The sequence below is a fragment of the Balaenoptera musculus genome, chromosome 13 (genome assembly GCF_009873245.2).
Source record: "Balaenoptera musculus isolate JJ_BM4_2016_0621 chromosome 13, mBalMus1.pri.v3, whole genome shotgun sequence".
Lineage (NCBI taxonomy): Eukaryota > Metazoa > Chordata > Mammalia > Artiodactyla > Balaenopteridae > Balaenoptera > Balaenoptera musculus.
The window spans coordinates 19,843,137-19,858,030 of record NC_045797.1 but is presented as its reverse complement, the minus strand read 5'-3'; the positions used below and the strand labels follow the sequence as shown (position 1 = coordinate 19,858,030).

Here is a 14,894-nt window from a genome sequence, read left to right as displayed (position 1 = left end):
AGACTAGTAATATTAGGTGATGCGAAAATTAAATGAAATTTAAATTTCAGGATCCATATGTTTACACATTGTCTGTGGCTTCTCATTCATCAAAACAGCAGAAAAGACAAGTGACAGGAGATGACGTATGACCCGCAAAACCTAAAATGTTTACTATGGACTTTTTATTGGTGTATGCAGTCACACTGACCGGGAATTAGTTTATACAGCCTTGTCACCAGACTCACTCTTATATGTCTAGTCTTTGCAGAAGCTCACCCCCTTACCTACCTGCCCATTTTTCCACCTTCTTCTAAGAGTTTGCATACGCTACCTCACGACAGAGCTTGTGCTAGGCTCTGTGGTGGTCAGAGAGATGAATCCAGCCTGGTCTATGCTTATGAGGATTTATAGTCTGCTTAGGGTATGTCAGGGGAAGAGCAAGATAAAACATGCACATAACTAAGAGATAAGCCTGACAACATTAATGGTAAGGATTTTTGCATGTTATAAGAGTATTTCAAGAATGATGACATGAGATTCTGAATCTCCTTCAGATTCCCTGTCCTAAATTTCACCATTGTCCAGCCAGTGGCTCATACCAGAAAGCTGGCCATCATCCTTGACTCTCCCTCTCCTCTGCCTCTGCCGAGAATGCTCGAATTTCAATGCAGCCTTCATGGTCTTCCACGCAGACACCTTCCAGTTCTGTTCAGCCCGGGTGGCCAATTGTGTCAGCCCTGACTCTCCCACTCCCTTGACCTTTCAGCTATCATACTGAGTTCTATCAATTATTCCTCCTAAATATCTTATGAATTATCTACTTAGCTCCATTGCTGATGCTTCCACCCTAATCTAGGCCACTGTCATCTCTGGCCTGGATCACAATAAAAGCTCTGCTAAATGGAACTCTCACATCCACTCTTGCATTTGCTGTGTTTAACTTTTATGTGTGATCATGATATTTCTCTGTGTATGACTCTTCTCACTGTTCCCATATTTCTTTTTTTAAAATATTGAAGTATTGTTGATTTACAATATTATATTTGTTTCAGGTGTACATGTATTTCTTAGGGATATACACGTAATATCCCAAATTTTTGGAATCTTCCTTGAGACCCTGAAAAGTTGGTTTTCTGACACCTCAGCAGCCTCATTTGCACCTCTTGGGTCCCTCTGTTCCAGCCACAGGGACATCTTAGAGTTTCTCTGGGGTGAACATGTAGGTCATTTTTCAAACCAAGACACTTGTGAGAGTGAAAGGGGTCATGATTAATTAGGCCAGGGCAATAGGCTATAACCAGGACACTTCCAGGCAAACCAAGACATAAGATCATCCTAAATTTCTCAGATCTGCCACAGTGTTTCTCACCTCAGAGCCTTTGAATGTGATTTTTCTTTCCCTGGAATTCCCTCACAGTCTCATCGTTTAAATCTCAGCTCACAAGCCCGCGAATTCAGAGGAGCCTTCTATGACTTCACAGGTGGGGTTCTCTCATTTTACATACTCAGAGCACCTCTACAATCCTCAGACAACTATAATTGCATTATAACTTATGTATTATCATTTATGCATCAGACTAAGGTGACCCACTGTCTTGGTCTGCCCAGGATTGAAGGAGTTCCCAGGACATGAGACTTTCAATGCTAAAGCCAGGAAAGTCCCAGATCACCAGGTGAGAATATCATTCCCTCAATGGCAAGGACCATATTGCTCTTATTCTGCACTGTATCCTCTGTACCTAGTATAGTTCCCTATAAGTTATGGATGCTTAATAAACTTTAGTTGGTTGAGTGAATTAAGGAAGAAAGGAATAAAATAAAAGAGAAGATAAATGGCTTTCAGATGGGTTTAGTAAGGATGCTCTGTAGGTTCCATTTCAGGCTAAAAGGTGAGTTTTAACTGCAGTGTGAAGTTAGGAGAAGAGTTTTGTGGGAGGGAAGAAAACTCTCACGATAGTTCTTCTCTTTCCACTACTAAGTGATATCTGGAAAGGGTTTGAAGGTCATCGCTGTGAATAAATGTTTGTGTACCCCCAAAATTCATATGTTAAATCCTAACACATAATGTGATCATAGTAGGTGGCAGGGCCTTTGGGAGGTGATTAGGTCATGAGGGTGAAGCCCTTAAGCAGGAGATTAGTTCCCTTATAAAAGAGACCCCAGAAAACTCTCCTATCTCTTCCAAAATGTAAGGGCACAGGGAAAACATGGTCATCTATGAACCAGGAAGCGGGTCTCATTAGACAATGAATCTTCCAATGATTTGATCATGGATTTCCAGTCTCCGGGACAGTGAGAAATTAATTTCTGTTGTTTATAAGCCACCCCATCTAAGTTACTCTGTTATAGCAGCCCAAACAGACTAAGATAGTCATTAATAGTGTGGTGTGAATGGCTACTATAGTTGGATGTGTTACCCACCAGGAGTAGTTGCATTTTTAATAAGAAACAGCCTTCAATCAAATGATTAACTCATAAGGCAGGTATTTTGACCTGGGAATGGGGGATGTGGTTTGGGGGTAAAAAGAGGAGTGAGAAGGAAGGCCCACCTTCAGGTGGCCTCAAATACTCACCCCATAGGTTCTGCCCAGATGTGGGATTCCAGGGCTGAGGGCTCTGAAAGGGCAGTGAGGTGTACAATCACATCAAAATAGTTCGGGTAGAACACCATGGGACAGCAGTCTGTGTTCGCTCAAGTTATCCAGACCAATTTTTACTAGCCTCTCCAGCTTTGGAGAGATTATTTCTACCCTCTGTGTTTCTGGCATCTGCTCTTGGCACCAGATGAGAAGTTTGCACTGGGAGAGATGAAATGATCAAAAAGGCACATTAGACATTTCCAACTGGTGAAATGTTGGATAATATGATTTTCAATGTTTCCTTTGGATTACATAAATTCAATAAATTAGAGCCCAAGATTCCTATAAATTGAAGCCTTCTGACCATTGGATCCATGTTTGTTTCATAAAATAATAGATTATCAGACACAAAAAAACACGTTTGAGATTCTCATTTTATTGATGGGGAAACCAAAATCCATTGAAATCTAAAGCCTCAGCCACATTTTATAGCTCATTCATGCCACACTGGGACTTGGACCCAAATCTCCCAATTCCAAGTCCTGTGTCTGCCTGCTCCCACATCTGCATTTTATTATGAAAACTTTTTGACCTACAGAAAAGTTGAAGAAGTTGTAAGGTGAGCATCCATATACCCACCACCTCAATTTTACAATCATCATTGTTCTATATTTGCTTTATCACATATCTACTCATCCTGTGTTTTGAAACTTTTCAAAGTAAGTTACAGATATCAGTAGACTTCACCCTTGACTACTTCAGCATGCAAATCATTATCTAGCGTCTGATATTTGTTTACCATTATTTTTATGTAAAATTTATACACAGTGAAATGAACATGTTTTAACAAATGCCTACGCCTGTGTATCCCCAACCCCTATAGAGCTCTGCTTTTTCCATTTCAAAGATTTGAAAACATGTTACATTTTGCTTAAACAATCATTTTTAATTAATTTGCTCCAGAAGATGTACTTGCTTATTTAGAAAACATTTTTACAGGAAATGTATTTGTGTTTTATCACATCATCAAGCTATAGTTTTAAAATGAGGATTTATAAGGTACTGTGTTCAAGTAGTTGCTAAGAGACGACTCTATGCACATTTAAAATATATATATATTTATTTATTTATTTTTGGATGCGTTTGGTCTTCGTTACTGCACGCGGGCTTTCTCTCGTTGTGGCGAGTGGGGGCTACTCTTCGCTGTGGCGCGTGGGCTTCCCATTGCAGTGGCTTCTCTTGTTGCACAGCACAGGCTCTAGGCATGCAGGCTTCAGTAGTTGTGGCACACGGGCTTAGTTGCTCCGTGGCATGTGGGATCTTCCCGGACCAGGGCTTAAACCCGTGTCCCCTGCATTGGCAGGCGGATTCTTAACCACTGTGCCACCAGGGAAGTCCCTCTATGCACATTTTAATTCACGAGGGATTAAGTCTTGAAGTCAAGAAAATGCACTGGAGTGGGAGAGGAATGGAGATATTCACACTGAATACTTGAGAGTTACAGAACTTTATAGAAAATTTAGCATTATTCCTGGGAATTCCCCGGCAGTCCAATGGTTAGGACTCCACGCTTTCACTGCCGAGGACCCAGGTAGGGGAAGTAAAATCCCACAAGCTGTGCAGTGTGGCCAAAAAAAAAAAAAAAAAAAAAAAAAATTAGCATTGTTCCCAACTCAATACATACTTGTGCACACCCCACCCCCATCCCCACACTCTGAATCTCAAAAAGGCACATTACCTGGAAATTTCCAACTGGGTGGGGAGTGGGAATAAGAAAAGAGACAAAGAAATGTCACAAGTTATTTTGCTTCTGTTGCAGGAACGCTCTATTTGACTACATTATTTTTTTTCCTTTTTTTTACTCCTATGGGAACAAATCAGAAAAAACTAGAGCAGTTTTGAGGGACAGATGCTAAAGAATGATACTCTACACCCTCTTCCTGGCTCCCTTCCCACATCCTGCAGGGTGTGTGAGGCATTCCTGCTCATGCACACACACATACACACACACACACACACATCCTCCTGGTTGTACCAAAGAAACAAAGGATGTTTAGGACACATTTAAAGGCTGAAACTGTGGGTAGCTAATGGTTCAGTAATGTCCCCAGGCATGATGGTGACTGGGTACCAGCAGCTGGGAGAAACTTGAAGCATTTTAACTGCCAACCCCTCAATTCAAAAGGTAAAGATAAATCATAGAAGGGCTTGGTGCAGCCCCTTCCAGGAATCAAATTCACCCCACCATGGGAGGTCTGTGGGTCAGAACAAATGGCAGTAGCAAACCCAAGGCAGCCAAAGGCTTGCTCCCCAGCTTCATGGAGCAGAAGTTATGGACAGCAGTAAAATTGGAAAGGTATCATAGCCTGCTTCTAAAGCAGAGAGGGGAGGGAGAAAGAATGGAAAGGGAATGTTCTGGAAGTCTTTCTGTGGGAGATCCAGAAAACCATTTTAGAAAAAAAGCAGAACATTTCAGAAACACCTGGGCCTTCAGCCAAGGCAGATGGTCCAAAATGAGGAATGGGGAGCAGCAGTTGCTGGCTACGACGGCGACGTACAGAGGTGGTGGTGGCTGTGTTCAGTGGGGTCCATCAGTGCCGACCCTGCATTTCAGGAGCGCACGTTTAGGCCTCTCGCTTGGCCTCTGAGCCCTGTCAACTCCAGAGACGGGCATTCACCACAGGCTCATGTGCAAGTGAGATTCTTTTTTTCTGAAGAAGTCCAAATGCCCTAATAAAAAACTCTAAATGATCAACAAACAGAAGAAAGTAAGTGGTGCCAACTTGCCTCAGTCCTGGTGGTTTGCCTAATGATTTGAGAGAGCTAAGCTTGTGGTTGGAATTCAAATTGTCAGGCAGGATAGGGAGACTCCATAGTTTTGGGTAGGTCAGGGTCCAAAGGCCTGAGAACAACAAAGGAAACTTAACATGAACAGGAATGCACATTCTCTCCCTGATTGCAATCAGAGCTAGCTATTATTAGTGTATTTCTTTCTTTCTTTCTTTTTTATTAGTGTATTTCTGATAGATCTACTTCACTGTACTTTATACCAGAATGGTACAATAAATGGTATTTGCTCACTCTTGGCCAGTAGCTGAAGAGATAAGTCTCCATAGAAGTGTGTGTTCAGGGAGAGGTAGGGCTGACATGTGGTAGATTTTTTCTCATTTACAAAAAACAAATCAATATAGGGGTGGGGGAGTGGGAGGCACAAACTATTGGGTGTAAGATAGGCTCAAGGATGTATTTTACAACACAGGGAATATAGCCAATGTTTTGTAATAACCATAAATTGTAAGTAACCTTTAAAAATTGTATGGGAATTTTAAAAGATTTTTAAATAAAATAAAATAAAAAAATTTTAAGAAGTCACTTTTATTAATAATGTAAGTATGTGCCTGTGTATGTGAATGAGTGCACACCCACATGTGCACCATCCCTATCAACTGAGTTTCACTAATCAAATCTGTTTTCCAAATGCAAGGAACAAAATATTTTACGGTCAGGTAGTCATCCCCAAACCATGATTAGAAACTCTGAGGTGCAACTAGATGGGCTGTGGCACTGAACTAGAGTGAGTGTTAGTGAGACCTGGGTCACAGGTTTTAATGGACAGAATACTTGATTTTTATTGGAGATGGGTTTGGGTGGGGGAGGGGGTATCTTTGACTCAACCATAGAAGAAAAAATAAAATACCATAAACCAGCTCCACAAAAGTATTCTGCATAAAGTGAAGTGACTACCTTGACAAATTTTACTCCCACTCTATAGCAATAGAATTATCTCTTCCAATATGCATTCAGAAGTCACAATTTTCTCCAAAAAGAAGTTGCATACTTCCCTTTATACCTTATTGTGATGCTCTATGAGCTAGATTTTCACCTGCTTCTTCAACTAGTTGGCCCCTACTGATCAAATGCCTACCATGGGCAAGATGCTACCAGAGGTGCAAGAGAAGAGAAAGTCTAGATTCTGTCTTCAAAGAGTTGACAGTCTTAATAAGGACATGAGAGGAAAGTGTAAGAAACAAACCATTTCAGTAAGAATCAAGAATCAGACACGGTATGGATTTGAGCTGGGGAGGTTATTTGTGTGGGAGCAGCTCTAAGATGTTTGATCTTGATGTTTTCTATCAGCATGATCTTCAGGGACTCTTTTGTATCTTTGGGGAGCTAGTTTCTAAACATTGTTCATTAAGGATGATACTTTTAAACACTGGGGCTCCACCAAGTTATTAATGTAGCTTCTTGTCAATGTCAGTTATTGTGCTTACAGAGTATGTATTGCTTTTTCATCAAACACACAGGTAATTTAAGAGAAAATGAATACTTTTTAAAAAAAATTTATTTATTTATTTATTTTTGGCTGTGTTGGGTCTTCGTTTCTGTGTGAGGGCTTTCTCTAGTTGCGGCAAGTGGGGGCCACTCTTCATCGCGGCGCGCGGGCCTCTCACTATCGTGGCCTCTCTTGTTGCGGAGCACAGGCTCCAGACGCGCAGGCTCAGTAGTTGTGGCTCACAGGCCTAGTTGCTTCGCGGCATGTGGGATCTTCCCAGACCAGGGGTCGAACCCGCATCCCCTGCATTGGCAGGCAGACTCTCAACCACTGCGCCACCAGGGAAGCCCACTTTTTTTTTTTTTTTTGGTCTTTTTCTTCTTCTTTTGACTGACAAGGTTAATGTCTTTCATGCAATCTTTATCATTTAAAGTCAGGCTGCACCTGTCAGTATTTGCTAGATTCTTTATGGACATAGGTGATAACTATAATCCTCAGAGCAGTGCCGTAGTTAGGTCAGGACAGCCTATGATTCCCAAGACTGGTTCTTCATCAGCATCTCCTAGGGAAGGAACTCCTTGAAACTGCTCATCTGTGTGAGCCGTGTAGAGAAGGATCAGTCAAGATAACTTTCAGTGAGGTCTCCTGTGGTCTTTTGCTGTCTGCAGCTTTATGGTTTTAAGAGAGAAGCTTTGGCAAAATTCTGATTATTGTGAATACACTTTTGCAATGGCTCACTTTTCAAAGGCTTTTTATATTCATAATATTCTTTGATCTTCACTGGAAGGAGGAGAGTTGGATCTTTTCTCATTCTGCCTTTCACGAAAGAGAACCAACGAGAATAGTTGAAGGTATCAAGGTGATATGCAACCCTTTACATTACAACCCATGCAATGGTGATCACATCCCAGTTTCCTGACCTCAAACTTAGATTCTCACTCTATCTCTGTTGCAGGACGTGTAACTGGGCTTAGTTGATTGCTCTTGCTGAAAACTAGATATAGGATTTGGGAACCAAGTTGCAAATATTTGACTTTTTTGGTTAGCAATGATTAAGATAAATGGAATATCTTTAAAATGGTCAATAGACGCCTCTTCCCTTACACCACATGCAAAGTTAACTCAAAATGGATCATAGACCTAAGTGTAGGAGTTAAAACTGTAAAACGTGTAGAAAAAAAACCATTTGAGTAAACCTTTGTGACTTTGGGTTAGAGATTGGTTTCTTAGACACACCAAAAGCATATGTGACTTTTTTGTTTTGAGACAAATTATTCTCAGAAACTGATTGCCTTTGCCAATGTTTTATTTAACACAGGTTCACTGCAGGAATTATAATACTTTCACAAGCCAATAGCATCTAGGATAATGTCTTTTAATAAGTCAATAAAAAATGACATACTCCAAATCAATGATAGATTAATCACACTATTGTTTCAGGGAAGGGGAGATGAAAGAAAGCAAGTCCAAATTTAGTTGAGTTACTTCTCCGGAGAAGCAGCTTAACCAACCAAGAGCTGACGTCCAGCTGCCTACAAAAACAAAAGTCCCTTGTTGCTAGAGCAAGTTGCTAGGGAACAAAGGTGCTGGTGTTGGTGGGCAAGATGATCTTCTTGAGGGACATCTGCATGGCTTTCACCACTACTGGTAAAAGAGTTTCCTTTACCTCAGCAGAAACTAGTGCCCCAAGTTCTTCAGAGAGCTATTTAGGTCAGCAAAGGGTAGCCTTGCCCAAATTAAACACTCTGGGATAGTGCTCACAGACTCTGAGCTTATAGTCTAAATGTCCCCTCTCCAAAGTTGCTCCTTCCTATGTTCTTATTAATAAGCCCCCAGTGGTGCCCCATAGCCGCTGAGCTGCTAAGTTCTTATAAGCAACCACAGGTGTGGATGATGACCTCCTGACACTCAATTTCACTTTTATATCAAAGCAAAAACTTCATTCTTAGAAACAACTTTAGTCTTAAAAACAATTTTTTTTTTTGTCAAAAACAAGTGGATTTGAAATCATATCAAACCACTACACAATAGTGACAAAAGAAAAAAATAGATGAATGGACTGCATCAAAATTGGAAACTTTTATGCTTCAAATGATGCCATCCAGAAAGTGAAGACAATTCACACAATGGGAGAAGATGTTTGCATATCATGTATCTGATAATAGACTTGTATCTAGAATATATAAATAACTGTACAAACTCAATCATGAAAAGACAAATAGTGCAATTATAAAATGAGCAAAGACTTTGTGGGATATTTTCCAACACCAACAACCAATTCTCCAACTCTCTGATACCAACTGGGTGTCCAACAATTCAACTCAATTCTGTCACTACCTACAGGGAGTTAGCACTAGATCTCACAAGTTGAGGATCCAGTCCCACAGAATGCCCCCACTTCAGACACTAATCACAAGTCTTGAGTCACCCATAGTTCTGGTCAATTGCCTATAAACTGGGGATTCCCACAACCCCCTCCTCAAATTTGATAATTTGCTTGAATGGCTCATAGAACTTGGGAAGATACTTTACTTACATTTACCAGTTTGTTATAAAGGATGCAGGTACACAGCCAGTTGAAGAGGATCATGGGAAAAGATCCCAAAGGGTCCTGAACATGAGAGCTTCTATCCTTCTGTGGAGTTGGGGTACACTACCCTCCTGACACATGGCTGTGTTCACCAACTCAGAAGTTCTCTGAACCTCATTGTTAATGGGTTTTTTATGGAGATTACATGACATAGGCATGATTCATTAAATCACTGGGAACTCAACCTTCAGTCCCTCTCACCTCCCAGGAGGTCAGGAGTAGGGCTGAAATTTTCAACTTTCTAATCATGCCTTGGTGTTTTCTTGGGGTTTGTCCCCATCCTGAAGCTACTGGGGGGCTCCTAGCCTGCAGCCACCTCATTAGTCTACAAAGATCCTCATTACTGTGGAGATTCCAAGGGTTTTAGTAGCTATGTGCTAAGAACTAGAGACTAATAAAATTAAACTTTTATTTTAATACCACAAATTTGAGTAGACCTTTGTCCAAGAAGACTTGCAAGTTGTGTATAAGTACCTGAAAAAATGCTGAACATCACTAGTCACTAGGGAAATGCAAATCAAAACCCACTAGGATGGCTATAATCAAAAAGATGGATAATAATAAGTGCTGGAGAGGATATGAACAAATTGGAACCCTCATTCATTGATGTTGAGAATGTAAAATGGTGCAGCTACTTTGGAAAATAGTTTGGTAGTTCCTCAAATTTCTAAATATAGTTTGCATATGACCCTTTAGTTTGACTCCTAGGTATAAGCCAAGACAAATGAAAATATATGTCTGCATAAAAAACTTGTAGATGGATGTTTGTAACAGCATTTTTAACAATAACCAAAAATTGTAAAGAGTGTAAATGTCCATATGCTGATGAATAGATAAACAAGTGTGGTATATCCATACAATGGAATATTATTTGTCAATAATACTGATGCATGCCACAACATGGATGAACCTTAAAAAATATTATGCTAAATGAAAAAATACTGGTCAAAAAGGACCACATATTGTATGCTTCCACTAAAATGAAACATCCAAAAGAGGCACATCTAGAGACAGAAAGTAGATTAGCAGTTGCCTATAGCTGGGGCAAGGAGAGAAATGGGGAGTGACTGCTTTTAAAAGGAATATCTTTTGGAGGTGATAAAAGTGTTCTAAACTTAAATTATGCTTATGGTTACACAACTCTGTGACTGTACTAAAAACTATTGAATTATACAGTTTGGGTGAATTTTATGGTATGTGAATTATATCTCTATAAAAATGTTAAAAAAAACAACAGCTACTTCCTGGAGTTTGGCCATTAAGACAGTAGATAGGTATATCTAAAATTAAGTCTCCAAGCACTGTGATTCTCTTTTGCGCTCGAATGAACTTGGTGACCTGGCACTTGGAGTTAGCTCTCCTTGTAAATAAACAAGACTGCTGCTGTAAGAGCTAATTGACAGCATTGCCAAAATTGGCTTTGCCAGGGAGCAAGCTGGTTGGTCGGAGTGATTCTGAAATTAACAGCCAAAATATAATGATACATTTTATTCAAAAAGTTTTTTTTTCTGCTTATATATTATTATATATTTCTGATTATATATTATTAGTTCATTTTCATCTCCCTGATCTTTTAACTCTGAAGTGCTCCAGGCCTCAGTGTTTGGACCTTTTCTTACATCTACACCCACTTCCTTAGTGATCTTATCCAGGAAAAGATCAACATATTTAACGGGACAAATATCATCTGTATACTTGTCGATTCCCAGATTTATATCTTGAGCTCAAACCTTCCCCTTGACCTTCATTCTTCTATGTCCAACTACCTACTGAACGTCAACACTTGAATATTTCATTGGCTTCCTGAACTTACCATTTCAAAACTGAAATCTTAATCAACCCCCCTTCCTAATTTTTCAACATCCATCAAAGGCAACTCTGTGCTAGTGCTTTATTTAAAAAATCTTGAAGTTCTCTTTCTCTCACATTCTATATATGATCCATTAGCAAATCCTGTTGGCTCTACACTAAAAATATATCTAGGAAGTAACTGCTTTTCACCATCTCCCATCACTATTAAGTTTCCATCATGTCTCATCTGAATTTTTACAAAAACTCCCTAATGGCTCTTTCTGCTTCTGCCTTTGCCATCCTTTCTCCAATTCTAATCTCATCACAATAGCCAGGGTGATCCTGAAAAAAATGTAAGTAAGAGTGAATCACTGCCTTCTCAAAACCCTCCAGTGGTTTCCATTTATCTATAGTAAAAGCCAAAATCATCACAGTGGCCTACAGCTGCCGCACATGAGGCCCCCTCCCCCTTATCTCTCTGAGATAATATTTTCCACTCTCTGTCTTCTGCATTCAGCTCCAGGCACATTGGCCTCCTTGCCACTCTTCGAACTTGTCAGGTATGCTCCTGCCTCAGGGTATTTTATATCTGCAATTACCTCTGTCTGGAAGGTTCTTGCCCCAGATATGTTCATGTCTTGTTCTCCTGACCCCTCTAGTCTTTGCTCAACTGGTACCCACTAGGTAAGGCCTACCCTGCCAATATGATTTTAAATTATAACTCTAAAACACTGGCTTTCACTGTTCGTCTTTGCTGTTTTATTTTCCTCTGTAGAGATATTTGTCTGTTTTGTTCACTGCTGTATCCTCAGTGCCAGACACATAGTAGGGGCTGAGTAAATATTTTTGGAATGAATGACTGCATAGTTCTTAAACTTTTCTAGTTCATAGATTCATGGACTATTTTAAGATTTGATGAAACCTATGGAAACTTTTCCCAGAAAAAAAGATGCTATACACACATAATTTGGTACCTAAATTCTGAGATTAATATATCCCCTGAAATCCATCTAGGGATCCTTTGCCTGCCCAAGAACTCCGGGTTAATCATCTCTGGCCTAGAAAAAAGGGGCAAAAAGCAAAACCAACTCTACTATTGTCTGATGACTGCTACTCTTGCTACATGAGTTTTCTTTGTTCATTTTGCTGTTGGGGCTTCATTTATACTTACTGTGCCGGTATAGTTTTGAAAAGGTGAAAGTCACTTTTTGGAGAAATCTTTGTAGCTTTTTGCCCATACTCCCCCACACCCTGAGTTCTCTCGTTTTTCTTTCTCTTCTCTCTTCCCAAGGTATTTCATTAACCTTCATAAACCTTAAAGAGGAAATGACTACAAGATCATAATTGGTAGAAGGCTTATGTAAAAGGCCAGAAGTGATATCATTTTAATTCCTGCTTTTCCCATATAAAGCTCTGCATTCATCTCCTAACTAGGTGTCCTCATGGATTGAATAAAATGGTGCATTTATTTGTTACTGAGAAGTTCTATAATAGCAGAATCTTACCCTCAGCACTTCCCAAAGAAAACTGCCTTTGTGAATTAAGGATTTATGGGTGCCCATGTTTCTGTTGGAAGGATTTGAAGATCTGGACTTACATGCTGGGATCCCAGCTTGATTAAAGGCTGCAGAGAAGCTGATACAGTAAGTAGTCTTTGCTATCGGTGGACTCATATTTCCTGCTAGAGATAAACCAAGCCTTGTGCTATAAAGCAGTCAGTGAGCACTGCAGTGGCTGATTCAGCACTCTGCCCTCTATTGTGCTGGGCACATTTCCTTCCATTGGAAATGGCCTCAAAATCATAAATGTTGTTAACTTCAGAGATGCAGGACATGGAGATGAGTTGAATCTAAATTTGATTAGTTCCTTTGTGTAAACAGCTGATCACTTTCCCCACCTTACACTGTACAACGAACATCTATGGTTTTATTTCTCTGAGCCCTCCCTGATGTCATTCATCTGGAAATCCAGTTAAAACCCTGGAGAAGTGTACAGATTTCTTAGAAAACTTGCCTGGGGCTGCCCTGGCAGAGAGAGTGTTTGATTGCCATGTATGTACATGCAAATGTCAGCACCACAGGAGAGGGGAAGGCACAGGAATAATCCAACCTAATCCATTTATATTTGACTGTGAAATTCATCATGCATCTCAGATTCTTGCTTATTTTTAATGGTAAATTTGGGGGAGTGGGAAGGCTAATAATAAGACAAATATGTTCTTTGAGGTCATATCGGATAAGGGAAATAAGTAACAAGCTGTGTCTTAACAATCCGTAAAGATATTGAGCAGTCAGTGTTGTTTCAAATTAGAGCTTGCTACTCAAAGTGTGGTCCTAGAGTATCAGCATTCCCTGGGAGCCTTTTGGAAGTTGGATTCTGGAGTCTTGCTCAACACATAATGCTCAGGATCTACAGTTTAACAAGATCCTCAGTTGTTCATTCATACATTATTGTTTTTTGGAAGGGTTGGTTAAAGCCCTGGTTTCCAAACATGACTGTGCATTGGAATCACCTGGGAAGCTTCAAAAAGACGGATTGATACCTGGGTCCTACTGTCAGAGAAATTGATTTTATTCATAGGGGGTTCAGTTTGGTCATGGTGGACTTTCAAAACACCCCAGGTAGTTGTAATGCACAATAGTTTGAAAGCACCTGGTTTAGAGCAGAACCAGAATTCATCTCCAGCACATGTGGATAATAAGAGTTGATGAGGAGGACCTTCAAGATGGTGGAGGAGTAAGACTTGGAGATCATCTTCCTCCCCACAAATACACCAAAAATACATCTACATGTGGAAAAACTCCTACAGAACACCTACTGAACGCTGGCAAAAGACGTCAGACTTCCCAAAGGGTCTTGGAGCTCTGGCAGATGTCAGACCTGAGCCTCTGAGGTGGGAGAGCCAAGTTCAGGACATTGGACTACCAGAGACTTCCCAGCCCCATGTAATATCAATCAGCAAGAGCACTCCCAGAGATCGTCTCAATGCTAAGACCCAGCTACACTCAACAAACAGTGAGCTCCAGTGCTGGACACCCCGTGCCAAAAAACTAGCAAGATAGGAACACAGCCACACCCATTAACAGAGAGGCTGCCTAAAATCATACTAAGTTAAAAGACACCCCAAATCACACCATGGGACATGGTTCTGCCCAGCAGAAAGACAGGATCCAGCCTCATCCACCAGAAGGCAGGCACCAGTCCCCTCCACCAGGAAGCCTACACAACCCACTGAACGAACTTTACCCACAGGGGGCAGACACCAAAAACAACGGGAACTACAAACCTGCAGCCTGTGAAAAGGAGACCCCAAACACAGCAAGTTAAACAAAATGAGAAGACAGAGTAATATGCAGCAGATGAAGCAGCAAAGTAAAAACCCACCAGACCAAACAAATGAAGATGAAATAGGCAGTCTACCTGAAAAAGAATTCAGAGTAATGAGAGTAAAGATGATCCAAAATCTTGGAAATAGAATGGAGAAAATACAAGAATCATTTAACAAGGACCGAAATGAACTAAAGCGCAAACAAACAATGATGAACAAAGCAGAAGACGGATAAGTGACCTGGAAGATAAAATAGTGGAAATAACAACTGCAGAGCAGATTAAAGAAAAAAGAATGAAAAGAATTGAGGACACTCTCAGAGACTTCTGGAACAATATTAAATGAACC

The 14,894-nt window shown here is 40.4% G+C and overlaps 1 protein-coding gene across 1 annotated transcript in view; it reads left to right on the top strand.

Moving 5' to 3' along the window:
• Positions 1-14,894, top strand: part of CTNNA2 (catenin alpha 2) — a 1,049,409-nt gene that overhangs the window by 728,661 nt on the left and 305,854 nt on the right.